Below are 27,996 nucleotides of genomic sequence, written 5' to 3'. Positions count from 1 at the left end.
CTTCTTTAGCTCACCAATATATAAAAGTAATCCTTCTAATACAGTAGCACTGTATCAACAGGAGCCAAAATCTACAGATATAATTACTGGGTGTCACTGGCTCAGGAGTCATAAAAACCTTGACTCTGACTAAAAAAGCCAAACTTCTATCAATAAATTATAGCAATTACTTCTTATAGCAAACAAACCCTGTATCTTCTTACAATAAAGAAATGCATATTTATAAAAAGATTAAATAATCTGATTATGTAAGAGCATATTTGTGGCCTAAAAATGTCCAGCTATGCTGCTATCACCAATCTTTACACTGTATTCTAATCAGGGTATGGTAGCAAGAAAAGAAGAGGGCTATCCCTCAATGAAATTTGAGAGACAGGGCTTGCTGACTTCCCTCTAGGCAAAGTAAATTTCAGAAATTTTATGCCTGGCTCCACCACTGTCTGTCTGAGACAAAGATGTGTTTTCAAAAGTGCTCATCAGCTGGCTGATTTCAGTAGACTCAGCAGACTCAGTTCTTTCAGTGGGAACTGAGCTGGGACACTGACAAGAGCTCTTTGAAGTCCTTTCCTCCTCTGCTGTCCTTGGGCAAATCTCTGCTTTCCACATCAGAGTGAAAAAAAGAAACTCTCACAGAAAGGAAATCTCTAGACTGTTTCTTTGCACTGTTTGTTTTTAGGGTTTTTTTTTTGCTTGTTTGTTAGTTTTTCAAATTGCAACATGGTGACAAAGAGTTCACAACATTAACCTACAAAGCAAATGACTGAGGTTGTGTTTTCACTCAAGAGCAATGGTGGAGGCTTCCTGTCACCCTGGACATTCTTCTTCGAGTGCCTGGTTCCACAACTGACCTTGGAATCCTCTAAGGAAGGGTTTTCTAGCCTCCAAGGAGCAAGGAGAGACAAAGGGCATTTGATCTTACTTTCTCTTTCCAAATGCATTCCTTAACTTTCACAAAGCCTACTATTGATTAATGAGGAGATAGCAAGAAAATTTGGGAATAGCTTGCTTTGAGGTGGTGCATAAAGCAATAGCTTTCCATGTCTGCAATTATTGCTCATTCATTTGAAGGGCATGAGTAGATTTTGTGCAAGTCCTTAGATTTTGTCGCAGTATTCAAAGAAGTACCATTTAGCCATTTCTGAGAGAAAGCTGTTTTCTTAATTATGGAGCTATCTGTCACTGAGAAATGAAAAAGGAAGGAGATAAACCTAGTAAAGAATGAGAGTAGTAATTCCAGCCTGTTTGGTCTGGGAATTTAGAAACACTGGATCTGTGCAGGCACAGGCTGTAATACAGAGTGCACAGGCACCCTGGAATCAGAAGATTGTAGACAGCAGAACAGAGTCAGGCTTTTTTAAGTGGTTGAGCAGAGAGGAATGGAGCAGGCATAGAAGTGGTGGGACCAGATTCAAATGAACGAGGCCATGTATCAGGACTGCAGGAGATAAAACATCAGGAGTGAGTAAATTCAGTACATCTTGAACTGTTTTCCATTCAGATGGAAGGAATCCACTAGTAGTTGTAGAAAGCAATACAAATTATCATCTGAGGAAAACATATAAAGAACACTGGACCTCTGTGATAATGAGGCAAGACTTCATTTACTCCTTGTTATACCAACTCAACTGGCTGAGACCACTTTTCCTTCAATGGTGCTGAACTCAGTTCAATGGGATCAATAGACAACTGTTAAGACAGGATATTCAAAGTGCCCTAATCTTGTAGGCATGTCCGAATAACCTACCATTACAGCAGAGGAGCCTTACAAAATAAATAGGTAATAAAAGAGTAATAATTCAAACATAGCCATTCCATTGCATTTGTAATGGGAAAAGGTAAAGCCTGCCAGATTAGATTTGAAGAATTAGTGACCAGTAAGGAGGTATAAGAGAAAGGTTGGAGAAATATAGTCCCCTGGTGAGGAGTGAAATCCCTCTTGTAACGAGAAACCACGTCTCACAAGATTGTCTAAATATTCTAAGTGATTGAGTCAATGTAGTCCACCTGGATTTCCAGAGGATATTGGGTTAGGTATAAAGTCTCTTAATGAATCCTTGCAACAATGGCATGAGGAGAAAGATCTTTGCATGGATGAAAAAATGTTAAATTATCATTTTTAGAAGATCTAAGAATCTGCAGGGAGGCTGTTGAGGGGATGATCAGGCTCTTCTCAGTGGTGCCTGGCAACAGAACAAGAGGCAATGGGCAGAAAATGATGCACAGGAAGTCCCACCTGGGCTCGAGGAAGAATTTCAGTACTGTGCAGTGACTGAGCACTGGAACAAGCTGCCCAGAGAAGGTGTGGAGTCTCCCTCACTGGAGATATTCCAGGACTGTCTGGATGCAAACTTGTGGACTGTGCTCTGGGATGACCCTGCCCGAGCAAGGAGGTTGGATCAGATGACCCGCTGTGGTCCCATCCTGACCCATTCTGTGATTCTGTGATAGGAGTAAATTAATAATATGGCAGTGGAAAGTGACAATGACAAGTTCTGCAGGATGAGTGCTAGGATGTATGCTGTGCAGAATATCCATAAAAAATCTAGGAAAGGTGTTGAGCAGTGACATGGAAAACTTTGCAAGTAACACTAACTGATGTGAGAGAGTAAGAAAGAAATATCGGTGAAAGATCCCATAATCTTAATAACAACACAATGGCAACTAAAATTTAATGTAACTCAAGTGTGACAGGAAAAAACACCCCTGAGTTTATACAAACTCTTCATTTACTAGTGATATTAGAGAATAAGATTCCATGTTTATAATGTAGACAGTTTTCTGAAATTTTCTTGTCAGTGCCTAACTGCAGTCAAAAAAAGTTAATCTAGAAATTAAATCTTGAACTGAGGCTCTTTTCCTTTCAGATCAAAGGAATCCACTAGTAGCTGTACAAAACATTAGAAATTGTGAAGAAAAGAACTGAGAACACAATAGAGAATAATTTCCCACCTCTGGATATTGTATGCTGTTCTGATCCTTGCACTTTAAAGGATCTAGAAGAGCTAGAAAGGTTAAAAAAATGACAACAGGCTTGTCAAAGTTATTGGACAACTTCACTTGAAGGCAGGATTAAACAGATGGGAATCCTTCAGACTGACAAAAGAAAAGCCTGAGGGATGTAGACCACTGAGTGACATGACAGAGTGCATAATGATTGATCATTCACAGCTTCATCCACTACAAGAACAAAAAGATATGAAACAGAGCTAACAGAATCTAAATTCAAAATAAAGGATATGATGAAAGACCTGAGGAACTCCCTTGTATATGCTGATGGTTTACAGGCATTTGTGTGAAGATTGCATGAATTTATGTAAGGAAAATCTGTGAAGGAATGCTCAGTGCCCAGAAACCAAAGCTGTTTCAGGAATTCCCTGAGCTGGCAAGGGTTGAATGATAGGAGAGACTCAGAGGAGGACCATTTTCTCAGGCATCTGCATTTGATCCATGGTGGAAACAGAATACTTGGTTATCTGGATCTTTTTTATACTCCAGTGTGGTTTGCTTATATTCTACTGTAACATTCTTTCAGTTCTTAAAGAGACTTATAAAAAAGGTGGATAATGACTTTTTACAAGGGCAGATAGAGGAAAAGGGGGATCAATTTTTAAACCAAAGGCAGAGAGATTTAGACTGGGGAGAAATTTTTTACTCGGAGGAGAGAGAGTCACTGGGACAGATTGCCCAGAGCAGCTGTGGATTCCCCATTCCTGGAAGTGTTCAAGGCCAGATCAGATGGAGCTTTGAGCAACCTGGTCTAGAGGTCTAGCTCACAGCAGGAACTAAATGATCATTAAGGTCCCTTCAAACCCAAACATTCTAAGATTTTATGATGTTCCATAACAGGGCAAAGCAATTTCTAGTTGCAGGCCATGTTATGTTTGCAGGTTCCCTGTCTTAGAGTTCATGGAATGCTACAGAGACAATGCTGTAATTACTAAATCTTCCCACGTTCTTGGCAACAGGACCAAATATCCCAAGTTATATATTTCCAGCAATACTGGGCATGCAATACAATTGTAACTGAACATTTCCATCTGGATTGTTCGTTACTCTGAACATACATCACTGTATGTTCACTGTATCACTATAACAGGGAACTAAAGTAGTGTAAGTCACCCTTTTCAGGCTCTTCTATGCTGCCAGAGCAATGTGAAATGGTCATAAATTAAATTTAAGTTCCAGCTTAAATCTACCATTGTTTGAAATAGGTAGTCCCGACAGGAAAGAAGTACAAGGGAGGTGGGTGGAGAGTAAACTTGTCACTGATGTGACCCATAAATGAATGCTACAGAACTGCTTTCTTGATTTTAGGTGACAAAGAAGACCAAGTTGAAACAAATGACACAGAAAAATGTTCTTTAGATTTGAGCTGTTTCAACAATAATTTGTTGTCCATCAGACTCATGAAGCTTAACTAATGCTTTGTGAACTATATCAACTAGGATATCCTTTTTCTTCAAATATCTTTTCCAGTTCATTAGCCTGTAACTAAAATGTCTCTTGGGTAAGCTACAAATTCTAGAAGCCCTAATAAACTGACTAACCTATAGTCTGTTCCCATCTCCACACTGCTTTCCCTTTTGTAATCCAACAGGGTTATCACTGTCAGTATATTTTTCCCATAAAAAGAGTTGATTATTTTCCACCAACTCTGTACTTGACCTCACCCTTCCTGATGCAAACCTTAAAATTAATGGGATACTACATGTATCAGGTGAATTTTGAATTTAAAGCTAGGTCTCTTGTTTAATGACTCCACCAGGCCAATGTAACAGATGTAACTGGTAGAGTTGCTTTTTAGAGATTTTTTGGCTGGTTTTAACTTTTAGATATGTGTTGTTAAAAGATAACCATTAGTTGAGAAATAGAAAAAAAATATATATTTTTACCATGATATAGGTGTGCAGTACCAAGTTTTGTGGGAAAGCAAATAACCCTAACTCACCTCTAATTGCAGTATACTGTCAACATGAAAATCAAGCCTTGCTTAGCTGTCCTTCATCGTGGCCTGGTGTAGAACAACAGGCAAAGCTTTTGTCCTGCAAATGCTAAGGGAGAAGTAATTCTAATATGTGAGGCACAGATGCTTTCATTATCATTAGCAAGCATGCTGGATTATTCATGAAAGTCCCACTTAGAGAGATAAGCAGGCATTTGCCATTTATTCCTTAGTGTAATTTAACTCAACATGTCACTTTTCATGTTAACTTTGTGGAAGATATTTTGATCTTAATTGGGTTTTTTATTAGCACATTACTAAAACTCTGTATCCATTTGCACCTACCCATCCAGCACTGGGTTGCAGAGCCATCCATCAGGGACCAAAATACATGCCTTTGGTGTTGGAAGTCTTGTTAGGATTAGGGAAGTGAGGAGTCTGGATTTAGGTGGGAGGACAGGCTCTGTAGGGCCACCCCCCTTCAGCAGAGAGCAGGGAGGCTGTGACATCCAGCTTGCAAACATTGCTCCAGATGGAAGAGCTGGAAAAGAGTGTGTTATAGGAAAGGTAGTGTTACTGTTAGGCACCATTTGTTTCACAGCTCTCTTCTTCTTTCTGGCCACTATTTGGAAAGTTTCAGCGCAGACCTGTGTCCTGCTGCTGCTTCTCTGAAGTGACTGCTGCTCTGTATGGTGCCACTGTCCCTCACTGTGCATGTATAGGGGAGGATGAGCAAGGTCCATGACGTGTCAAAGGATGGCAAACATTGCCTCCCTGTGCTGTGAAGTCCTCTGCAAACAAAAAGTGGAACAAACTGAACGTAGGTGTGTGGTCACCTGTTTGTTTTTGCTTAGGCATGGTCAGGTTATCACATCGTGAGTGTTCAGCTGAAGAGCAAGGTGAAAACACTTCCTAGCAAACCTGCCTTGCTTATTTGTATGGGAACAGGGAAGTACAGGAATGGTAGAGAAAAAGTTTCCCTAGTTTTCTATGCTAAAGAGGCAAAAATATATGGCTACCTCTCCCAATTATGAGTGAGGTAGTGGTAAAATGAACCATTATCTCTTTTTGAAATCTGGTTTTGTGGCAGCTTGGGCGGAAGTGGGCTATTTCTGTTTTGAAAAATTAGAGGAAAGCTCACTCTGTTGACTTGCCTTTCTCCTTGACTACCCAACTGCATGCAGTTATATATGTGGGGGTTTTATATTCATAATATATAATGGCATCTCAAATTTATGAAAAAGCACTGAACTTTACACTGTTAAACTGAAAATAATCAACTGAAGTGAACTGCTTAGTGCCTCTAACAGGTGTATTTTTCAAGATGGTTGGCTGTGGGTTTTTTTCAGCTATTTCTAAAGAAATAAACATCCTAGAATTTGCTCTAACAAAATATTTATTCCCACTCAAAAATCACCCTATTTCTATGTGATTTTTATGTGTATTATACATTACAATTGTCTATCAAACTATACAAAAGTATGTACAAAAAAAACCACCACAGGGATTTTTAAATAGTTTATTATTCCACGGACATTTTCCATGAAATGATTTATTTTTTTATGAACTTCCTTTTGCCTCACCTCTTTTTGGTTGTTCTGCCTGCTCCCATATCTCTTCACTATTCTAATAAATGACAGTCATATCAAAAAGCCAGCTATATCAATTAAATTGTTGATTTAGAGAAGAAGAAATAATGGTGCTGTAGAAACCCACCTCAGCAAGAGGTAGAGAAGGTTTGATTAGGTTGTTGCAAAAGAAAGAGCAGCTTCTTGGAGCTGGAGCTTCATCTATTAAGTAAAATGATCTCTGTGTAACAGCCTCATTTTCTTCAGTTCCTATTCTTCCTTGTCTTGGCTCCTGTGCTGAAACTGTTATTGTGGCCGTAACAGACTGTTTATGCTGTTTATGCTATCACCCAAATGTGAGCCATGATTAGTGTGTTTGCAACATGACAATATTGCAGAGTTGTTTATGGCAACCACTGGCTGGGAAAGCGAGTGGAAGGGAGGGACACCCTGCTCTGCCTTACAGCTCATACTGAAGCTGACAAGCTGCTCTGTTCTTCCTTCATGAGGAACACATCAGCTGCTTTCTCTCTCAGCTTGTACCTCTCTGAGCTTCCTTTTGGATTTTGTTCCAAGGAGGAGAAAACAAGGACCATTGAAGTGGCATATGCAATTGCTGCATTTCATCTTAAAATGACAAATGCTGTATGCTTGAATGTGAAGCAATAAATAAATTATGATAAATTCTATTGCACACTGATGCAGGGAAACCAAGACAAATTTTCTTGCTCTTTCAAGTTTTTGAAAGGAATTATAAGTATTTCCTATACCCATTATACCATCATTTTATTTGGGCCAAAATTGGGCCTTCATCAATGGTAGCATTTCTGCTCAGTTGTGGGTACTTTGAATCCCTGCCAATACTTCTGAACATCTACAAATAGAATTAAAATATACATTTCAGCCCAGCCACTAGGTGCAGGAGAAGAGAATTGTTGTTTTGTTTCTTTTCTCCACGGTACACCATCCTACTTAAAAAAAAAAAAATTAAAATCATCTTTCTTTCCATGCTAGTCTTGCTTTAACACTGCACATCAGAGATTTCAGACTACTGCTTTGTTTGGGAATGGTTTGTTTTTCTCTTGTCCTTAGCAGTTTTGCATGATCAGTAAATAAAGGAACTTCAAGAATGTTCTTGTTTTATTGAAATGGACACATAGAGATTGGGTTGTCTGTATAAAGTGCACCACAGAATGCAACAAATATTTTTCATATGCATACTGCCTGATCTCACAGACAGGAAAAGGGCTTAAACAAAATGTCAGCTGAAAAATATGCTCTATTCTGCGTAGCCAATGAGCAACTACATGTTTAATTTTAAAGAAGCATTTTGACATATTCCCTGACATTTTAACCTTTTTATTATGGCACTATCACCTCTTTTAAAAGCACTGTAGTGGCAATGTGGATTTATCTGAGTACCATTTCCAAGCAGCAGGCTGCTTTACTATTCCTCTACACACTGTGTCTTCTAGAAATCCTAACGCAAGGGGAATAAATGCCTCAGTGCTGATAAGAGTAGATTACACCTGTACTGGAGTGAATAAACTCGGTATCTAAATCAACTCTCCCCTATTTTGACAGTTTATCATGTTATGATAGCTTTTTGTGTTCTCTTTTCCAACAACCATATTTACAGAAATTGTACTCTGGGATTTAAAGCATCCTGTTACATTTTATAGAAAGTACAACAGCACAGTAACTATCAGCCTGAAGTCTGAGGGAGCAATTCCTTGATATGACAATGGTTGTTGCTTTAGTCTTCCATCTCCTTTGTTTATAACAAGTTGTGTCACACGGAAAATATCATGCACCACAATGCATCTGGCCAGAAAGCAAAGCTGCTATTGCTTTGCTTTACGTGCTGAGGTAATAAATGTCAATGCTAAATGAAAGACTGTAGCACCTTGAAGAGCATTAGATCATGCTTCTCACTCCTTGCTCAGATTTTGTCTGGATTATCCCTGCAGTCATATCACTTTTCCAATTTTTTTGTTATTATCTTATTGTCAGCTACACAAATATACATTGAACTGTACAAGAAGAGTGAATGGCAAGAAGCCCTTAGGTACTTCTACCTCTCTTCATGAAATCTGTAGTTTTATACTTCAGCACTCCTTAGTTTCTAAGATTTAATATGAAAATTAGCATGAAAATAAATCCATTTCCACAGGTACAGTAAAGAGAGATGGCACTCAGCAGTTTCCTCAGAAAGTAAAGCTCCAGTGAAAGCACTCAACAGACTCAAGCTCTTGGAGGCTCATTACTAGTAGACATACCACAGGCTTTTCCCTTGTACACTGTCATCCTCCTCTCACCTTTAATTGTGAAATGCTTGCTCATTCCCCATGTTTTAACTCTTGCCCTCATTAAGGAGAGGAAAATGAATGGCTAGCATAGAAGTAGTGTTGTGCTACAAACATTATCAGTATATATGCTTCTTCTCTAGCCAGTTTCACATGCAGGTTCATTTAATTCTTCCAGCCACAGAGACATTTGTTCCCCCTGTCCTTTGCAGGCAAGTTGGGGCTCATGCTGCCTGTCCTCTGAGCACGGCAGAGGTGAAACAGCTCTGTCTCAAGGACTCTGTTTAATATACACCCAAAATTTCTTATATCCAATGAATGTTCAGAAGAAACTTCCCCACTGGGAGGATTATTTCCACCTAAAGGAGAACTTGCCTCCAAAACTGTAATGTACAAACCCAAAGTTTCATAGTTCCTACATGGTTTTTTTGTTTGCCATTGTTTCTGCTCAATTTTCTTCTTCTTTCTTCATTTTATGTACTTTGCAAGAAACCTCCTCAGGCAGATCACTGCCAAAATACAAAACCCAGGAAAAATAAAACATATGTATATTCTGGAACAAGACTTTAGGGAAATCCTGAAGAGAATCAGTATTTGCCCAAATTTACTTTGCAGTAGGAATGCAACATTTCTACAGGAGGAAATATCCTCCAGATTCCCTTGGCAAAGCTGCTGGACGACAATTCTGTGGAAGCCAGCATTCGCTTCCTGTGTTTTAGTCTAACCTTTTGCTCCCCACAAACTGGTCTGAGGTTGACTTGGAGGGTTGAGGAACACAGCCACAGCATTTGCCTCTGCCTTGCTGTCCACCCCCAGACTTCCTTCTCAGCTCATCTCTCACTCACTTCTCAGCCCACACCACAGAGTTTGGCTACTTGGTTCATGTTTCCTGAGGTTCTGCTGGGTAAATTAAAAAGAAATGTGAAAGATGCAAGGTAAATTCCACCTGTGATTGGTTGGAAGGCAGCTACAAGTTCGTCTCTTCAGAGTGGGTGAATCCTCTTCTTACTCAGATGCTGCAGCTTCAGAACACTTTAGCTGGATCCAACAGAATTTCTCTGGATTTGTCACAAGAGAAAAAAAAAACCTAGACTCTGACACAATATATCAAATGCAGCTAATTTAATACTTCTGCAAGAAGCTGTTATTTTAATTTTTTTCCTGCTTGACTTACAAGTAATGTATGTGTAAACCACTTGACCCTATACTGTCCCTAAAAATAACAGGAAGTGGTTAAAGAGTTATTAACACCATCCACATTTGCTAAAATGTTTTTATAAACCTGAAGTTAACATCTTAGCAACTAATGCTAGGTAACTAGCAAAAGAGACCTTCCCCCAAACAAAAAAGCCCCCAAACTCAAGAATGCAAAAATTATATTGTAATGGTTTCATACTTTACATGTGGAAATTACCTTTTATTAAGTGGGCTTAACAAAAGTAGTGCCAGTTACATAGGTCAAATTACCCTGAAATAGCTGAAGTAGTATTTAGTCTGAAGACATTTATCTATAGGCAGTGGGCCAAGCAAATTAGCACACTCTGAAGTTACTGTTATGTGCCTACCAAATTTTTTTTTTTTTGAGAAAGATCAAGAACAAATGTTTCTAACCAGATGTGCTCTATCACTATAGCTATCTCCTCTGTGTGGTTCTGCTCCAGGATACAGAATCCTTGATTTTTTTCATGATAGCAGCAGAATATTAGAATGTTGTAGACAAATTCAGAGAGCTAAATATTCTCACTGTCAAGCTACAGAAAGAAGTCCTAGAGCTACATGAGAGTAACTGCATTAAATTCAGTGGAATATTTGCATGTATCAAGATGACCTAGATAAAAGTCAGGGAGAAGCAGGGTACAGTTCTTGAAACCAACCTTCTGCTAACCAGAGAAACTGACAGATATTAATTCCCTGATAAAAATGAGCTTGACTTCTCATATGACCTTACACATGACTTAAATTATCTCAAATGTGTTCCTCTTAAAATGAATAATAACACTTTACTCTTGTCTAGAGTCTGTTGGTTGAGGATTTTAATTTGTCCTAAACACTCAATTAAAGGCCAGACTGTCCTAGACATGGAGAGAGAGGCAGAAGCCTGACAAAGACTCAAAGGAAATATGGTTCCTTCCTGATCCTTTATAAGCCAGCAATGTCATATGATTCTATATTCTCCCAAGCTCTTTGAGGTAATCAACTGCGCAATGGTACACAAAGGAGAGTTTCCCTTGACACTTACCCAGACTTAATTAATTTTCCTTGGTCAAAATAAGGCACATAGGACAAAAATCTTTTTTTATACCCTGAAAGGCACACAAAATGTTGAAAGGCCAATTATAGCAGAGCCCAAATTTAACTTACCTTGTGACATCAGTGAGGGGTACTATAGCTATTTTACAAGCGGGTCAGATTCATTTAAGTGAAACTCTCAAAATTAAGTAAAAGGTCAGTGACAAAGATGAAACTAACCCCACTGTCCTCACCATCAATCAATCGCCACATAGTCATTATTTCCATTTGTTTCATTTATTTTACAGTGCGAGGCAGAAAATATTTTTGAACACAGTGGAAAAAAAAGCAGACCTTAGCCAGCAGAACAGACAGCCCACTTTAAGCAGTGAACATCATTAGCCTTAGGTAGTTGAATCATGTTACACACAAATTTTTACAGGACAGACAGGGTCAAAATCCAAAATATATTAAAGATCAGGAAATGAGAAGTGAGGGACATAATCAGCTAGGCATATACTAAGCTCTCCAAAATGTTCTTTGTATCACTCTTTTAAATTGCAGTCCAGGGAAAAGGATACACCATTAAGTGGTGATGATTTCACATTAAGCATTTACCCAAAGACAGGCTGCAATATCATACACAGACAAGAGACTGCTATTTTTGAATGGCATCAAATTGTGAATTGAAGCACAGTGGGTAGGAAAATACTGCAAAAGGGTTTGAAAGTGATTGCTCATCTGTGTAGTAAAATATATCCTCTTTAAAGTCCTGCTGTGACCAGTATAAAATGATCAGGAGTGAGAGTCTGCATGTGGTCTGCCAAGGTGTAGGAAACAGGAGAATCATTGTCCAAGGTAGGGCTGTACATTACAGTTTCATGAATAAGCCAATACTAAATGGTGATAGAAAGTTATCCTACCAGTTAAACTTTTCTGAAATCCAGGTGCCTGTGATTTAAAGTTTTGTCTGATTAGAATAGGGGCTAGCAATTTTCAAACAAGGGCTGTCAGAACTGTAGTTTTCTTTTTCAAATTAGAAGAAAAGGGTGACAGCAGGAGCTTGGCAGAAGCTCAGCAAGAGCAAGAGGGATTTTTCTCTTCAAGAGATGAGATGTTGCTAATTAGCTGAGTGGTGGTATCTTACCTCTGTGGCAGGCAGGCAGAGCTCTGTGCTTCTGCTGCTCCTGGTACCACAGGCAGCAGTGAGCCAGCCCCTTGCTCAAATGTCTCCCTTGGGGTGCAACGTCCTTCAATACCTGCAGGATCCCTCTACCTGCTATTCAAACCTGCCTGCTTGCTGACTTGAGTACTGCCTCGGGAGTCCTTGATTTTGCCAGTCAGTATTTGATGTGGTTAATCTACTTGTGTTGTCACTGACATCCTCTTGATATATGGATGACATATGGTGAGAGAAAAGCGTGTGCTGGAAGCTTTATGTTCATTTCTCTGAGGGAGTTCCCCAGTGGTTGCTCTACATGGATGTGAGAGGTTAGGAGTGTCATGGCACAGGGCACTAGGTTTGCCCACAGCTTTAAGGTTTTTGTTAGCACCCATGACAGGAATCCACCTAGGAACTGTGAAATTTAATATTCCAGGCTTTTTTACATGAACCATGCCCTGGAAAAATTGTCAGGATCCAAGTTAAAGGCAAAAAATGCTGCTCAGCACAGTAATGGACTTGCACAAAGCATTCCCTCAGTTGTCAGCTGCAGCTGTCTGATACCTGGACCCCCTTCCAGGTCAAGAGGGGATAGCCTGTAAACAGAAAAGTGTGCAACTTCCAAAGGTTACTTTTCTATTTTCAGTCACACCTTATTTCTGAAAATTCTACTCAATATCTAAACCCCTGTTTTTATATGGAAGAGAGTCTCTGTTAAAGCTTCAGCTTAAATTATTTTATTTAATTTTCAAGTGTTTACTTTTCCTCAGACAAGTGTGGGATCTTCTTGGGCTCCTCTTGCTGTGAATTCACAGGGTATACATTAAAGGATATTTATGCAGCTGTAAAGGCAGATACATATTAAATAAGAATGGAGTTCTCATAACCATTTTATCAAGCTACCAATGACAAGGTATCCTACCATCTTGCTACATCAATCTGGCAGGCATTTGTGAATTTTCAGGTTTTTAGATGTTGCTCATCTTCAACCAGCTGCCACAAGTGGAGCCAAAATCTATTTCAAAGGAGAGTGTGAATTACTGTGTGAACTACTCCAACAAAAGCACTGGAAAGCTCTAAGGGCTTCATATTCTATTGCGTCAAATCTTTTAATTTTCACCATGCAAATTAAGAAAAAAAAAAAAGCAGTCATGGTTTGAGAGAAAGTTGTTTTCAATATAATATGCTATAAATAATTACACCAGTGGAGGGCAATGCAAATGTGAACTTGGCTCCTTTCTGAAAATTTGTCCCTTTGAAAAATGAGAGAACTGGGAACAGCTGGCCATTGGCACGGACACTCTTTTTTGTAGGTTCTGCTATCCCAGAGGACTGTTTTGTCTCTGAATGCTGAGGCAAAGGGAACAAGGGATTAAGTTTAGGACAAAGCCAGATTCTCTTGAGTTTGTTGCAGAATTACAAAGGGACAAGATCAATAATATTCTTTTTTGTAGGTAGGTAGTAGTTACAGCTCTAACTTCTGAGAATGAAACTGGAAGTCTGAACTATAATTTAAGTGGGTGGTTGTAGGGAAATAAAAAGTGCCATTAAATTGCTTTCAAAGCTATAGGACTGAGGTTGGATTTTGAGATTTGAGAGTTGGAGATTTTTTTTTCAAGAAATTTTCTTGACAGACGTTTTGGTTTTATTAGGTTTTTTTTTTTGGGCAGGGGGGAGGAGTTTGGGGGTTTTTTGTGGTGGAGAGCAACAAAATGCTTTAAAACAGGTCTGTTCTGGCAATGTGCAAACCTTCCTTGAAATTCAGCCTACACAGAAAATGTGAAAAAAGTGATGGTGAAATCTTGTCAGCAAGAAGGGAACCATGTATTGCTCCCACTTCAGCCTGTCTGATGACTTTATTGTTTTAGACAGTAAACTAACTGCTGGCATGCCCTTTCACCTTCTGTCCCAAACAAGTATTGCCGAAAGATATTGAATTGTTTTTGCCTTGTGAGATAAAATCGAGCAGTGTGATTTTTTGGCAGAGGTTAAGTGTCCAACATCAAGTAACAGGGCGTTTGGCCTGAAAAATGGCATCCAGTACTAGTAGACCTAATAAAAACTATGGCTTCTGCCCTGAGCTTAGGTCAGTCAAAGACCCCTGAAGTCTACAGAGTTTGCACTAATGGAAGTGGTCCAATAATTTAACCATTTATCTCGACTCTTTTCAGCCTTACATGCTATCTAGTCATTTATACTGGTGCAAAGTGAGTAGGAAATGAAATTAAAACTCCACCTCTCTGGGTTTTTTTGTTTGATTGGTTGGTTGGTTTTTGTTTTCATTTTGGCGGGTTTTTTTTTTTAAGCAGCAGCCTCACAGTATTTAGTACAAGATCTGCACATGTCTGTCTTGCCTGGCAAATCTGATCCAGATTTGGTCTGGGCACACAGCTGCACTATTGTCAAAGTGGCCAGAGAACACGATACAGTGGTTATACAAGCTCTAAGAGATGGTACCTCACAGGGAGGCTATTTCAATAAAGTCTCTCATTTATGTAAAATGTTTCGAACAATAGAGAAGGCTTATGCTGCTCAGCATTTTGTGTCATATGAATATGATATTTTCGAGCTCATATTAGTGATAAAATCACATTTTCCATCCTTTGGAACTTTGCTTCTTGTGCCTTGGTTTTACACAAAACTTTGCACAGCAACAAATGTTGAAACTGGGAGAAAATACTATTGAAAAAAAGAACAATAACAATGTAATAGTGCTTTGTCTGGGATTTCTACAACTGCCTTTTCCTGGCAGTGGGGCAAGAAGTGAAGTTATTGTTCAGACTGATGATAAATAGTTGCATGTTTTTTCCAATGCACAGAAAAACATGAGGGTTACATTTTTACAATCATTCCCTACTTATACAACCAGCACAGTAAATATTGCCAAAATGCAAAGAAAGCAAATCTATCTGCCTTTCAGCAGGAGGTACAATGTAGGCAGCATAAGACATCATTTTGGTTTGGGATTTTTTGTTATTTGCACTACCCCCTCTTTCATTCAGTACACAGTGTGATACTCCCTCTGCAGTACTTTCTCCAGCAATTCTGTATTGGTTTTCCTCCATGTCTTTTGATGAAAACTCTGCGATCATTTCAGACAACTGAGGAAATGTTTTCCTTTGACATTGCTCTCTTCTGTATTTGGTACTATGGTATTTGTCTCAGCTTCAGTTTCACCTCAGTGTTATTAGCTACACAGATCTTCCTCTGGTGCGTGTTGATCCTGCAAGTTGTTTGATGTTGACGCTGGCCTGCACAGACCACCATGGAGACAGTGGTACAATCTATTGCTCACACAGAACAACCTGCAAAGTCAAGGCTTCGATTTGTTCAGTAAGTCATGGTTTGCAGTTCTCCTGCAGAACCTAGGTCATCGTCTTCTTGCTTCTTCTGCAGTCATTCTGTAGCTGCATTGCAATATGTAGGTTTGGTATAAATGGAAACATTTAGGTTAGCAGGGTAGCTTTTTGGCACATGTCCACCATCAGCGGAAGTGACAAGGTGTGAGGCGCTGAGAGCTAAACTGAAGTTTACGGTCACCAATTCTGTTGAGAACCTGACATAGTGCAAGGATTTCAATTTTGTGCAGTAATCTACAGTGACACTGTTATGCAGGAAGCCCTACCAGTCAAGTTCAGTCCTGCTAGGATGTGGTTTTTGCTGATTTTCTTTTAATGTTTTAGGTTTATTTGCAGTGTCAGAAGCTTTGGTTTTAGGCAGGTTCCAGCAGGAGATGACTTTAAAGGGTGGGAATGATCCTGCACTGATGGGGGAAATGCTTATGCTTTCATTAGGATTTAATTTTTGATTCCTTGGTTCTTTGCAGTTAAAAAGCTGGTACAAATTCAACAATCTTTGCTTTACTGTAGTTAGTATGAAGAAGCAATGCAATTATCCGTGCAGTTATTCAAACCAACTGTCCGGAGAATGAGCAGCCTTCGATTTTTACCCTAGCTCTGCCTTCAAAGATATTTCATTGCTTGGGAATACAGAATGTTTTAGATCCTCTTCAGTCCCTGTTTGAGTCTGAGCCTAAATTTAACTTCTCTGTCTGACACAGCCCTGCTTCCTAACAAGGTTAGCATGACAGCCCCAATTGCGTTTGGTGTACATTCAGTCCTTTTCCTTGGTAAACTGTTATACTGAATGCCAATCGAAGATAACACAAAAAGAGCTTCTTGAAAACAAACCCCTTCTATCCATCAAAACGTACTCTGAGCAAAGGCCTACAACAGTAAATATTTGCATTTCTTCTTGCTTAGACCTTTGCCTCTCCTTGAAGATTTAGTAAATTCCTATCAACCTTGTTATTTCCCCCTGTGCACTGGGAGACTGATAGCTAGCTACAGCTTCTCCAGCAGAGTTCTACTGCAGCTGCTAACAGACCTTTAAACCTGACTTCTTTTCCTGCTCCTGAAGTTATTCAATGATTTATTGTTCTCTTTGATCCCAGGCCTTGGCTTGGCTATAGCAAACCTTGATAGCCAGATTGCATCTGATTAGATTGAATCTGGCTAGCAGAGCAAGAATATTCTCCAATAGCTCCACTCATTGTTCCCTTAGGAAGTCTTAAATCTGTCATTATTTAATTTCTTCTTTGCTTCCCTGCTCATCTCCTTATCCTTACCCTTTCCCAATAAGTTTGAGACTCCTGATAAAGATTTTATATTTTTAATGTGGAATATAGGATGTTATACATAGGAATTGGGGAGATAGCAGAGAGGTCTGAAGTCAAATAAGCACATTAATTTGCAAAATGTTGGGGAATACTGGAAATATATTAATAATAAAACTGCCATAATACGGAGGTGTTTCATTTTAATTTTTCTCCTTCTACTACAGATGTCTGTTAAAAGCTGGGCTTCAGATGCTACCTTCCATATACCAGAATGAGCTGAATTATACAGTCAAGTACTTTATTAGGTTGGTGTCTTGTCTTCTAATGGCTCAAGTCTGCATCGCTTTTTTGAGAATACTTTTATAGCTTGCCTGAAGCTTTCTGATACATTTATTATGAAGCACAGGTAGAGGTAGGCTAAAATTTTCAAGCCTGAGTGGATGCAGTTAGACACCCTAAATCCATATCTAGGCACTTTAAGAAATGTGATTTTCGGAGGTAGGGAGCGTAGAAACACATTTGAAATCATTTTGAGCTCAGTATTTTTGAGCATTAGATACCTTTTTTTATGCTTAAGTGTATTGCCAAGCTCTGAAAATTTTGACTATATGACAAAAGAGAGCTTTAGACTATATATCCATTTTAAAACATTTCAGAGCTGGATGAAACTCTGATAATCTAATGTATTTTTTTTTCCATTCTGACACAGGGCAGATTTCTGAGCAGCCATTTTCCAGTAATATCTTGAGTCTCGACGTAAGACTGATCTAAAAATCGGCCTTTTTCCTTCCTGTGCTCTGCAGTATGACTGGCTGTACAAGAAAAGTCTTGCCCAAAAAAAAGTCTTCTTCGAAACAATATTTTTAACAACTGCTCTTAATAAAGCTCTGTGCTACACATAATCAAGGTTTTATTACTGAAAAAATGGAAGCAGGGTCTGTCATTGCATTTCCTTCCAAATCTAACAGAACATAAATTTCACAGACTCGGTACTCAGTTGTGAACTTGTACAGGAATTTGGGATTGCTTTCATTTGAGAAGCAAGACTAAACCTCCATAGTATTTGGTTCTTAAGGAAGCACAGAGAAAGGAACAACCTATGCAATTGAATTGGACATAGCCAAGTTTTGCAAGTTCCCTGTTCACCATCTAGATTGTCATTGTTGGCAGCCTGAGTCTACTGTTACCAGTTGCTGTGCTATCTTTCCTGCTATGTGCTACACTATGGAACATTAAAAATTTAACAAGGAAGATTGTGAAGAAACTCCTGTTGTGAGAAGAAAAATACTGTTCATGAGAGATGCTCAAAGACTAATCTCTGAATTGAAAAGGTAGTTTAACTTCATTCTGATGATTTGTTCGATATAAGCTTTATTCTGCAAACATTTATGCATGAGTAGCTTTATATAAGTGGGTAGCTCCATCAAGCTAGATTTTTGTGTATTACTTTGTTTAGGTGTTTGGACAAGGTCAAATACCTCCTGTGCCTTCTCAGGGTTTTCCTTTCAGTTTTCCTTTCAGTGTAGCTTATAAAGCTATTTGTTTAGCTCCCTTCTTTGTGTCTCTATCTCTGTTTTGATTTCAAGCTCTTGAAGCTGAATCAGTCTTGCTTCGCACAGATCGTTGTTAGGCTTTGTGCTGGTACCTTGTAGATGACTGCAGTTATTACAACACAGGAAACACTAAATCCAGCCTGAAACAAATGATACTGAGTAGGCTAATGTAGCTATCTAATCTGTATTAACTTCAGTTGCTTGGAGAATGATGGTGTAGGAGTGAGTTATGCTGCTCAAATCCCAGACGGTGTCCTGCAATAATGCACAAGGAGTCTCAAAAGGATTGATTGAAGCTTCAAATGCCAGAATTTATCTAACTACAAAAAAAAAGTAGGAAAAAACCGCCTGGATTAAGAGAAGATTATTATCAACTGAGTAAAATGCTTTAGAAATTATTTGTCTTAATTCCTCTGTTGCCATACATACAAGCCGAGTTTTCAGATGGCATGGATCAAAGGCTGGGTGTATGGATGCCATCAGTACTTTCTGGAGCGGCAGCCCCGGCCAGAGGCGAGGTGTAGCGCTCCCATCTTCCTCCCTGACAGGACCGGGCACCCCTCCTCGCCCACCCCCCGAAGTTTTCAGGCTGGAAGGCAGCCGGCCCGGCGGCTCCGAGAAACCGCTTGGCTGTCTTCTAGAGCGATTCGGTTTCCAGCTCCGGGACAGGGACGGAACTAGCGTTTCCCACCGGTCCTGCCGCGCTCCCCTGAGCCTCAGTGCCCCGGGAGGTGCTGATGTGGAGCTTGCCAGCCCCGGGCCAGGCTGGCGCCGAGCTCCCCGGGAGCGACCCCAGCCTGTTCCGAGCGTCCCCTCGGGCCGGGCGAGCGCCGCCACCGCCTCCCAGCCCCCGGCAGCCGGCAGAGGCGGCCGCGGAGGCCGGGCTCCCTCTGGGCGGCAGGAGGTGAATGGCAAGCGCCGGCATCTCCCTCCCACAGCCCAGTGTCGGTCTCGCCTCCTCCAGCAGCAGCAGTAGCGGGTCACCTCTGCGCGGCTGAGCCGAGCCGCGCCGCGCCGCGCTGCCTGCTGGCCGCAGGGCTGCCGGAGAGGCGGCTGGCGGCTCCCCCGGCTGCCTGCGGTGACATTGGGAGGGGACTCCCGAGGGTGGCGCCGGGGGCAGGAGCACCCGCACCCCGAGGCGGCCGCACCTCGCCCTGCCGGCGCGGGGAGCGGGGCGGCGGGCGGGCTCGGCTCCGGCTGCCCAGGCGCGCAGCTCTTCATTTCCTCTCGCCGTCCGCCGCGCTGCTGGAGGCTCCGGACTATAAATAGCAGCTCGCCCGCCGCCCAGCGCCTCTCGCACGCACCGGGGAAAGTGCCGCGCCGGCCGCCGGACAGGTACCGCCGCTCGGGAGGGGTGCGGGGGCTCTTGCCGCTGGCCGGGGTTTGTTTCCTTGTTTTCCCCGCGGGCTCCAGCGCGTCAGGAGAGATTAGAAGCCGAGAATCGGTTCCGGCAAAGTCCCTCCCTTTTATTCCCTTATCAAGTTTCTTAAGGTTACAGCCCGGCGGGCGCGCAGCCCTGGCAGCGGCAGAAGGCGCGTTCGCCGGGAGGGGCGATCCGCGCTGGGGCGCGCCGAGAGCGGCTGCCGCTCTCCAGCCCCCCTAGGGCCGGCGCTGGGGACAGGAAGGTGGCACGGCCGCCCCAGGCACCCCGGCCCGCTGCCGCCCTCGGGGGATCACCGGGAGTGCGGAGGGACCCGAGCTGCCAGGGCAGCTTCCAGCCAGGACGCGCCGGGGATCTCCCCCGGCTTCTCCCGACGGCGGCGGCGTTGCCCGCCGGGAGCCTGGATGCTGCCTTGGCCGCGGTGCCGGCCCCCCTGCAGCTGTGGCCGTGGCCCTGCTGAAGTACGGTATCGGGGGTCTGGAGGACCTTATCTGCTAAGGTTTTGTGTCGCGTTCCAAAGTTGGGGATACTTGGGTGAGGGTAGAGACTTCTGTGGGCGACGCTAAGGGTTAATTCGGTGGAGTAACCGAGCTATAGGATCCCCATCCCCATCTTGCAAAGAGCAGCGTCTGCCGAGATGTAATGGAAACCACAAGAAAGGTATTACAGATAATTAAGTTGAGCAGAGTTGTAACTTGAAATTGTATCAGCCAGAAAAGGGGGGGTGAGGGATGATGTTCAATTTCTGATCTACAGTCGAGCAGAGCTCTGTTTTCTTTTTCTGAAATGACACAGAGATTTTGAAGGGTGGATGGCAGAGCTTGGGACTCCCAGCTTAGTCCCCAAAACTAACCCGGTATCTTATCCAAAATAGAAATAATAGGATCAAATCTTTGTGGAGCTGTGTTTTCATCTGACGCCTAATTATGTTTCCATTTATCTTCCTTGCCAGAAGAAATTTACTTGTTTGTTTACCCATTAATGATGTGTTAAAAGAGATATACTAAAATCAGGCCATACGTATGCCGTTTAAATCTGACTTTCAATCTCAAAGATGAGAATATTTTCAGTCTTTACTGGTTTACAGCACTCTCTGTATGTAAATGATGCCTACACAGCAAGAATGATGGGGAGAATGTCTCTTTCTCGGTCTGTATCAAAGAAAAAGTATGCAAATAACTGGTTACTAACAAAACTTCTGTTTGGATAAGTATTTGCAAGTGTGATAGCAGTCTTTAAAAAGGCAGTTTTCTAGTCACTTGATTATTTTCAATGTTGTTTTTATTTTACTTGATTAAATTTGAGCTAGCTTTAAAGCCCTGCAGTATCTCAGATTTTTTGTTCTGTGAACCTGTATACTGGATGGTGTTTTTGTACGTAAGCCCTCATCACTGTAGCTATCCATGCAGGACTGAATGCTGTTTACTTCACACATATTGATAATTCCACCAAAATTAGGATACAAATCACAAGATTAATGTGAGCAGCAATTAGTCCTGTGAGATTTTTATAGCCCTGATGGCATTAGTGGCAGCATGTGGCAGTGTTACTACTCAGAGCCCTATTTTTGCTTTTTTTTTTTTTTTTTTTTTTCCGTTCCACTTTCTGACAGTTTCTACAGCAAAGATAAGATGAAATCTTTCTTTAAAATACATCTTTTCTTTTACTGGCTCTCTTGGACTGACTGAAGCTTCAAGTTCCAGTTTTCCATGGGTTCTTCAAACCTTGCAAGTGCAGCTGATCCTTCTTTTGCTTGGGTTTCTCTTTCTCTGGAGACACTTATCCGTGAGGCTGCTTTAGTTTTTTTGATCAAAGAATTCTCTCTTCCTCAGCCTAAGGTATATCAGTTTGAGCAGGTGTATCCAGGTGCTTCTTACAGATCCTCCTTGATGATCTATAGTCTCCTTATCTTCTGATCTGACTGAAAGATTTCACATTAGGTGAAGGTTTTGTGAGTCAAAAATGCAAGATTAATACTCTGCTTTAGTGCCTGGAAGTCTACTGTACTATAATATGACAAAATCCCCTCCCAAAACCCCAACAAAAACCACAGGAGTTGAAGACCTGCCTGGAGCATCGAAGTCAGCCTGTAGAGGACAGTGCTGCTGACAGAAATGAGTGAAGGTTGTGGGAGAGTCTGCAGGTGAAGTAATTGTTTGAATAGGCCTAGGCCTTAATTCACTGTGAATTTTTGGAGGCAAAGTAGTGGGATTGATAGGCATGCTGAATTATTTAGCTTGTTATGGATATATATTTTTAGCATATGACTTCTGCAGAGAAATATGAAAACAATACTTCTTGAATTTATGTAACAGGTTTACAGAAGGAAGTAAGATAGTTTACTGAGACAAATCCTAAGATGGACAGTTACTCCCAATACTAAAGTTTCTTCAAAACTTCTGATGGCTTAGGAAGTTAGCTACATTGGTAAGTTAGCTATGTTTCTCCTTAACTTATATTTTCGTAACCCTTCCTGTATGTCAAATGCTCTGACAGATGGAAATTTTTAGGAAGGGCTAGTTTTGCTTGGCTTATTAAATATCTTGTATTACACTAATATTTTATTGCTATTATTGATGAATTGTGAATGTTATTTATTACACTTTAAAGAAAGAATTCTTTCTCTGAAGTAATCTGGGCTGATATAACTCAAATTCTATGAAATACTTTTCCCTGGATTTTTAAATTTACTTGTAAGTCTCACTTTGAGTGTCAAAACATGAGCTGGGTGGAAGGCTGAAATGTTATTTGCAATGAGTTCTGGCCTCATCAAGCCTTGGGGTCTTGTCTTCTACTCACCCTGGGTTTAGGGACCCTCCCCACACTTCCTGATTTCACCTGCAAACCTGAAAATCTCGCTACAAATTTGTCCCAAGTTCTCCATCTCTTTATCTAGCAGCAGCCACAGCTAATTTCATTCTTGTTGTCTTTTAAGTTTTTTTTAAGGGAGTGCCTCATTACCATATCTGGGTAAGGATGTGGTCAGTTAGCTTCTCAGGCTCTCCTGTTCTGGATATGTTATAGAAAAACTGAGGCAAACTGTGAAAGGCCAGGTGAATTGCACAAGATCTGAGTGTGATGCTGGACTTCAGCTCAGAGATGTCTTCACAGTGATACAGGATTTTAATTAAAAAGACTTGCTTGTCTTCATACAAAAAAGTGCTGAAAATTCTAAAGAGGGCTTGAGGTTTGTGGATTTCAGTTTCCTGCTGTTTGAAGAGCTATGCTTTTACTGCTTGCTAGAAGAGAAAAAAAACCGTATAAATCCACAAAGGTAGATTCAGTTGATTTGGCCAAGTCAGTAGTAGATCTTTTTGGGGAAGATTTTTCCCTGGTTTTTTCTGTCATCATAAATTAACTGGATATGAGTCTCAGAATCTCAAAGAGCAAATCAGATTTAAGCAATCCATTCTACTATGAAAATTGCTGTTAGGAGACAGAATACATTGTCTGTCTTCCAAGTCTTGTGTACCTTTTTGGCAAGGTATACTGGAATAACATACTGAAAAGTGGACATGGTATGATTATTAATTTGTCTTGAGAGGGAGTGAATAGAACAAACTGTATCTGCTTATTCTGTAGGTTTTTCAAGTGTTCAATGATAAAGTTTGCTTATGTGTTTCAGTAATGGGTTTTGAATTGTTTGATGTCAGTGTCGTTGGTGTGACTTTTAAATGCAGTTATTTCTGCTTCTCAGGTGTTATAGATCCAAGGTCTAAAGAACTTGCCACCCTTCATAATCTCAAGAGACTGGGCAGGAATATTCTGTTTACAGTTGCTTCAGTTCTGTCTCTGCACAGGAGGTTTAAAATTGGGTTTAGATGTTAAAAGCCTTTTTGTTTCAGTCTGGCAAACTAAGCTTCTTCCTATTTGCCAGTGAATTTGCCCCACAGGTTCCTTTAGATGGTTTTTAAATGTTGAACCAGGCTCTGTTTAATGAAAATACATAAGGAAAACTCAAGCTAAAGGTGGTTACTTGACATAGTACCATGTCAAAGTGTTAAATGTGGTGCTGTTTATCAAGGTCACTTTGGCAGGCTGAGTTTGTGCTCTGTTACTGAGTGTCATAGCATTAAAAATCAAATCCATCTGTGCTTTTCTGATGGATGTCTTTTGTTTTGTTTGGTGTCCTGTTTCTATGAAATTCACCCTGTGACCCCAGTGAAAATTTATCCTGAGTATGGCAGTAAAGTCATTCTGGGGAGAACTTTCTGTTAAACTTAACATATATAAAGAACTAAACCACTTTCCTTTGTATCAATTTCTTTCATTCTGTTATATGTACTCTTGTCAATCGGAGATTCTTGCTGCAACAACACTATTTTTGGCAAATAGAGTGAAATCTCTTAATATGAGGCACTACAAAGACCCTGTTTCTGTTTTTTAACATGGCTGTAAGAGGTGGATGTGTAATGGACAATTAAGAGGAAGAAAGTCTTGTGGGGAATAAGCTTTTATTGTGTTTTGACAGCTGTTCATGTACCATCAAGTTTGTGTATTGTCTGTTGAGTTATCAAGTGTGATCTTAGCGTATTATAGCAATGCTAGTTAGATGCACTAAACCTAGGGAGCATATTTCTGTTATGAAAATGACTCTGAAACATTGGGTGTAAAATCTAGGTGTTAAATGTGGCTTGGTTTCTTGTGCATTTGTGCAAGTGCAGCATTAAGCAGAATGCATCAGCTCTGGCATTGTACGGTGTTTCTGTAGCAGCAGTAACAGGTTCTGTTTGCTCTGTGTTTGTGTAAGTGGTTAAAGAAAACAGCTGTCAGTAAAACCAAGTTTTCTGAGATGAAATAACTTTCTCTGCTATAGAAATGTAATTTTGGAATAATATCTTTATTGGGTAATTCCATTTTATTCTGTAAATGAGAGCAGGGTTTGGTACACAGAGTAGGAGATACTGCATTTGACGTTCACAATAACGTCAGTCTGCTATTTTTATAGTTTTAAAAATATACTTTCAATTGATGAGAAGATCCTTAATTTTTCAAATTAATAATCTAGAAGTTTGTAGCATCTTAGAAGTGCCTTTTTGCTTTAGCCAAGTAAGAATGTGGGTTATTTATTTTTTTTCCCCCCCCCTCAAAAGGTTCCGCTGTGTCTGGAATTTCTGTCATGACACAGAGCTTGGGTGGCTTTTGTAGAATGGCCACGGCAGTGTAGCCTCTCTGGGTTAGCTGGAAATGAGAATTCAACAATGTTGTCTCTGTGTGGAAAGTGGGTTGTAAAGCAAACTCCTCTGCAGTCCTGCACAGCAGCTCTTTCCTCAAGAGCACTGTGACCAGGATCATCAGATGGTGGCCCAGCTGTAGAACCTTGCAATAAAGACAGAGGATGTGAATGAGGAAGAAATACCTGGTGAAAAAAGAAAGAGTAAACATTGGAGTTTAAATGCCACTTCATGTGAGAACATTAAATGTTCTCACTTTAGACCTGCAATTGAGAAATATTGTTCAATTTGTTCTGTAGTTTCTATACAAGCACAGAAGCGTAATTTGCATTAATTTTCACTCTGTGAATCTGCATTAAACATTTTTCCAAATGATTCATGTTTAATAATTGTTTAGCTGTAGAGTTACACCAGTTACAATTATATATTTTTAACTCTAGGAATTTTTTTTTCTTTCTGCTGTCAGTGTCAGATTACTTTAAGTTCTGCTATTTTGTTTCAGCTGGCTAGCATTGACATTTTCTGCTAGGAACTGATAGTTTCCAGGTAAGACAAACAAAAGTGATGGCTGCTGTTTTTATGGAAGTTGTTTTGGTTTTGGGTACCACAGGTGGCAATAGTTGGAAGCTTGGAATATATCGATATAGCCTACACTAGGTGGCAGTGTAAAATATGAAGAAATCTAAAAACATTTGGAATTGTTTATGAAGCCAATAGAAGCTGCCACATTTATGGCTCATTTTGTAGACAAGAGTATTTTTACTGCATAGTCTCCTCTTAGATAGGAGGTCACTTATTTTTCATGGTCTTAATTTTTCTTGACTTTACCTTGTTTGAGTCAGGGAATATGTTTGGGCACTTACTGTAAGGTAGCTGGTATACTGAAAATTCTGTCTACGCTTTTATTGTGTAGCTGGCTTGTGTTTGTAGTTAGTTATTGGTAAGGAAAACCACACATTGTTGAAAATGTTATGTGAGATGTATATTTTTAACTGTAGGACAGGAGCTGTCAAGTGATGAAACAATGATGGGTGAGACTTCATTTGAACATTTTATAGCTGTATTATAGCCATTTATAATTTATCTAGGATGATCTGGTATGCATATATTGCATATACTGTTGGAGTTTACTGTCTTTCACTTAGAGAGTGTATATGAGTGTGAACTTACATATATATATATGTATATATATACACACACCCCCACCCCCAGTTGCTGTGTGGATATAAGTCTTTTTTAAAAATTGTCTTAAAAGTCTCAAATGCATCTTAATGTTCTTCAAGCATTGCAAGGGAGCTTAACTGACAGGGGTAGCTAGGACAGTTGTCTGTGAGTAAAGTACATCCTTTGTTAGTAAAGTTTGGAATAATTTCAAAGTTTTCCTTCAGCAATGTCTGATGATACAAAAATTCTGATCAGGGTGGAGAAAATAACATTTACAGAAATCTTTAAATCAGCTTCTGTGCCATCAAAATGCAGTAGCCTAGAGACAGATTTCCCACCTAAAGCATAAAAAGCAAGAGGGATCAGAGGACCCAGCCTGTAAAGGTTGTGTGCAGCTCCTGAACTGCTTTGTTATGTATTTGCAAGTGAAATGAGAAAGCAGTTTGATGTTACACCGTGAAAGCTTTACGTTTTTATAAATTGGATTTTCTCTCTCTGACAAAAAATGAAAAGCCTGGTCACAATAGCTTCTTTGGAACTGTGTACTGCAAAAAGCCAAGCTGTCCACATGCTGAGGTTATTAAATGAATTTAGGCTGTCAAAATATGCATGGAGATATATTTAGTACCTTGCACTAAAACTGATCACTAATTAATCTGATGGTAAATGTAGAAGACTGTAGATACATGAGGTATAAGTCAGGATATGCTGAATATTGTTTGAAGAATGAACATTTTATAAAATCCCAACTTTTGATAATGACTCTTTTTAAACAGAAGACACAGAAGTACTATGAAGCAGTGGGAGTATTTAGTGAGGAAACACTTCTCTCCTTGCTTTTGGTTCATGCTGTTATTCTTTTCACAGAAGAAAATGTTCAGTACCATTGATATGTCATATCAGTATTTTGAAGATAATGTTGAAGAATTACCAGCAGAAAATGTAGATAGTCAAGTAAACCTGTTCTTGCAGACTTGCTGAATTTCTGTATGGGTCCTGGAGGGGCACTGTAAGGGGTAACCCTCTATGTTCTTGTAGTCTTTGGGAAATTTGACCTTAATTTTCATCATTCATAGTTTCAGCAAAGGAAACCTGGCATAAATTCTCCTTGGCAGCTCTGAGTCGTAGTTGTTGCATGAACTCCAACTGTAAATGGAGATAGCTTGTCTCATTTTGGATTGTTTTGATTCAGCATTCACAGCTATTTTTGTTTGTTTGTTTTGGCGGATGTTAATCGAATGGCAAGCTGTGGTAATCGTGCAGAAAAGTAAAAGCATGCTAAGCACCAATTTATCAAAGAAGAAGGCTTGTGGATGCCCACATTAATGCTTATAGGAGCTGTCCTACAATTTGCAGCTGAAGATTGATCTAAAGATGTGTGGGAACCTGACAGCATATCCCTGACAAAAGCAGAATGTGAAAAGTCACCGACTGAGTCACAGGGTGAAAGGAATAGAGACACTGAAGCAAGATTAAATGGTAGCTTATTTTAGACCTGTATAAAAAGTATCCCAGAAATAAACTGACTGATCTGATGTCCAAAGGTCTCACCTTCAACCATGATTATAAGGAAAATGAAATCCTTTAGTCCAGTTTGGTCTGTGTTTTATAACCCATGGGTGAAAACTGAAGGAAATACTGATGTTGATCTGGGAAGCAGAGTGGTGAACCCCAGATTAAGCAAAGCAAAGGTCTCCAGAGGTTCTGGGAACAATTCACTTCTTACCCGAGCAGTGGGGACAAAATAAAGTCAACCCATCTGGAGATCTCACTTGTTTTTTCTACTAGAACCAAACCTTGGAGCCTTCTTCCAGGTGTTAGCGTTTGTGGGCTACCATATCTTTAAAAATCTGATATTTCACTAGGAAACATGCTGGAATTGTTTCCAGGTTACCCTGA

General features: G+C 40.2%; 1 protein-coding gene across 3 annotated transcripts in view; it reads left to right on the top strand.

Annotated features, from left to right (window-relative positions):
* Window positions 1-19,550: 19,550 nt before the first annotated feature.
* Window positions 19,551-27,996, top strand: part of INPP4B (inositol polyphosphate-4-phosphatase type II B) — a 293,487-nt gene continuing 285,041 nt past the window's right edge. For 2 of the 3 annotated variants that reach the window (XM_033059960.2, XM_033059956.2), the window contains exon 1: window positions 19,551-19,713. The gene's annotated coding sequence lies outside the window, so the exon portion shown is untranslated. Of the gene's footprint in view, window positions 19,714-20,400; window positions 20,420-27,996 lie in introns of those variants that run through there. The other variant, XM_033059957.2, reaches the window with a different exon arrangement.

Source organism: Catharus ustulatus, chromosome 5 (assembly GCF_009819885.2).
Source record: "Catharus ustulatus isolate bCatUst1 chromosome 5, bCatUst1.pri.v2, whole genome shotgun sequence".
Lineage (NCBI taxonomy): Eukaryota > Metazoa > Chordata > Aves > Passeriformes > Turdidae > Catharus > Catharus ustulatus.
Note: the sequence above shows the minus strand (reverse complement) of the source record. Positions and strands in the feature narration are given on the sequence as shown.